The following is a 3,120-nucleotide window of genomic DNA, read 5'->3' on the forward strand; positions in this document are numbered from 1 at the left end:
GCGGGCCGTCCGGCTCCCCTCACCCGCTCCCGTCCCCTAGGCGGCCACGGAGCCGAGGGGAGAGAGGGAAAGGCCTCCCGAGGAGAGCAGGCGGTCGCGAACGCGGGCTCCGCCACTCGAGCCGCTCCGTTACCGCAGCGGCGACGACGACCCAGGGCCGAGGTGTTGCTGCCAACTTGTCGAGAGGACACTGAGCATGCGCGCGCGAAGACCACATCCGGGTAATTTCAGGGTTTGGCCCTTTTTCCCCCCGCAGCTTTCCTTTCTCCAGGCTGCCCCCGCCTCCCGCCCGAAGTGACGGGAGGGTCGCTCTGCGCAGGCGCCCGCGGAGACTCTCCAGTCGGCGGACTGCGCGGAGTCCCGGCCTGCGATCCGGCGCTGCAGGGAGGCGCTGCCCCACAGCGGTGCGGGGAAAGGCTGCTTCGAGGGCATGGTCGCAGGATAAGTTAGCCTCCCTTTGCAAAAATGTACCCTAGCAGCGCAGGCGAGCTCGGTGAATAGTGGGCGTCCAGCAAGTGTTTATAAACAGCGATCAGCCAGACCTTATTTTTGAAGACCTTTGTGGGCACAAAAATTAGCCTTCGGCAGCTAGCGGTTTACTTTGGGAAGAAACTGGCGTTGACTGCAGCTTTCTTCCCTTTCCTCCATCCCTGGATTACTAGATTCAAAGGTATTTAAACTCACGAGACTCCCACACATTTGAGAGCCTCGCCAGGTGTTACGAAAAGTGAATGGTTTCTTGTTGGAAGAGATTTAGACGGAACGTCAAAGTTGAAAGGGACCTTTGAAGGCCTACGACACACCTGTTAACTAGGTTATTGCGTAGAGAAAAGCATTAACTCTGCTTTTGACTGTATACTTCTTTTAGTCGAAAATTTTACAAGTAGCATGTATTTCTTTTAAAAAGTTTCAGAAAATTACACGTTTTTCACCCACCAGGAAATACTTCCGCTGGAGGTCTCACCAAGACTAATTAGAAAGTTCTAAATTCATTTCTTAAGTCATAGAGCCCAGAAACTCTCTAGTCCTCCTCCTACCTTTCACCCAGTGCCCCACCCCCTAACTCCACGCGGTCCTTGTCATCACAGCAGCTCGGGGTCTTCCCTCTTTTACCAGAAAGCCTCTAAAACTCTCGTTTCACTGGTGTTCTCTTATCCTTGGAGTTCATGAGGAATTTCCAAGACTAGTTTTAAGGGAATTCATTTCCAGATCTTCCACTGCTATATTCACTATTTTCTACAATTGTTCAGCTTCAGAAAGCACCTGAAGACACAGCGTTCCTGTTCAAAATTGCCCTTCTCCCACCTTAGATAAAAAAGTCAAAACTTTCACCTGGTACTAAGGTGATTCAATCCAAGACATAAAAACCTCCAGGGCAGTTCAAAGGAACATTTCAGAGATTGGTGTCTGTGCTGAGAAAGTAAACAATCCGAATTAAAGGGTTATAGATTCTTTTGCAAGTCAGGTGATTTCTAATGCTTTGTTACCAAAAATATTGAAGGAAGATCTAAGTGATTCTTAGGCACTATACCTCAGTTGGAATTAAAAGAATTGATTAACATTGCTATAACTAAATTTTTTCCATTCCATTCTATTTCAGTTATCTATTGGTGTATAACAGTATTACCACAGCAGCCTAAAACAACACAAATTTATAGGCTCACAGTTTCTATGGGTCAGTAATCCAGGCATGGCTTAGCTAGGTCCTCTGCGAGGTCACAAAATGAGGCCTGTCAGGGAAAGGATCCGCTTCCAAACTCATGTGGGTTTTGGCAGCATTTAGTTCCCTGCAGGATGCAGGACCCAGGGCCTTAGTCCCTAGCTGGCGGTTGGCTCCCTGAGTTCTTTGGCATGTGACTCTCTCCATAAGGAAACTTACAATATGGTAGCTGGCTTCTTCAAAGCCAGCAAAGAGGAAAGTCTCAGAGTAAGACATTGAATACAACCTTATGTAACATAAACTCATATGTGTAATCACATACAACCCATCACCTTCGCCATACTCTATTGGTCAGAAGCAAATCACAAGTCCCAACCCCAATCAAGGAAAGGAGACTACAAAGGTTTGAACAGCAGGAGGTGGGAATCATATAGGATCACATTAGAGTCTGTCCACCATACCCTCTAATTATGCAAATGACAACCCCTATAGGCTCAACCTCAGAACTTTTCTTCAGGTTCCCTTCATCTTCTTGCTAAGGGAAACCTGACTTTCTCCCAGTCCAGTGCTTCCCTTTCCCCCACTCAAGTAGTGGCAACTGTATTTTCAACCATAAGCCCCTTAGATTGTGCCTTAAGATGAGGTAAGTGTCCTCCCTGCTCCTCAGCATTGCTTCCAGACCATCCTCTTCTCTCCTCCCTGTTAACCTGCAGCTTTAAATCTTGTTATCCAGTACCCCGCATCTTATTTTCATTCCTCTTCCTTTTTCACCATTTGTTCCGGCCAGTCATTCCAATGCCACTTCTGTCTTAATCCTAGATTGTTATAATATATGGTTAAATGATCTTCCCATTATCCTGACCTCTCAGTTCCTTGACTTCTCCTCCAAGGCTCTTGTCCTACCTTAATTCAGCCACTCACTTCCATGGGCACAATCACAGGAACTTATCAAACTCTGCAACTTCTTCATAATCACAACTTAAACATGTCACACTCTGGACACCACCTCATACTTCCATATTTCCCTATAGTGCTCTAATTCTAACAATCCCTCAACCTACATATCTATTTTCTCCCATCCTTACCCTGGCCAATCATTACAATCACTCCTTTGCACACACTTTCAACCCCCCTAACTCTCCTCCCCCTTTGTCATGCTTGCTGAGCTAAACCACAGTCCTGATTCAAGCCAGTTTTCTACTTCTTCACACCAGGATCCATGCCTCTGAATGTGGCTAGAGAAGAACACAATCGCACTGACTAATTTCACTTTGATTTCATCACTAGGAACCTCAAGTGGGCCTTTAGTGCTGCCCATGAATCCTGTTTCCCTCCTCCATTCTTCTGGTTTTCATACCTTTCCTGTCCTCTAACCTACACCTCTCCTGTGCCCCCATCCTCATTCTGTTAATAACTTCGCTTCCTATTTCACTGAAAAAATTGAAACAGTGAAATGAAAA

Source organism: Pteropus vampyrus, unplaced genomic scaffold (genome assembly GCF_000151845.1).
Source record: "Pteropus vampyrus isolate Shadow unplaced genomic scaffold, Pvam_2.0 Scaffold3, whole genome shotgun sequence".
NCBI lineage: Eukaryota > Metazoa > Chordata > Mammalia > Chiroptera > Pteropodidae > Pteropus > Pteropus vampyrus.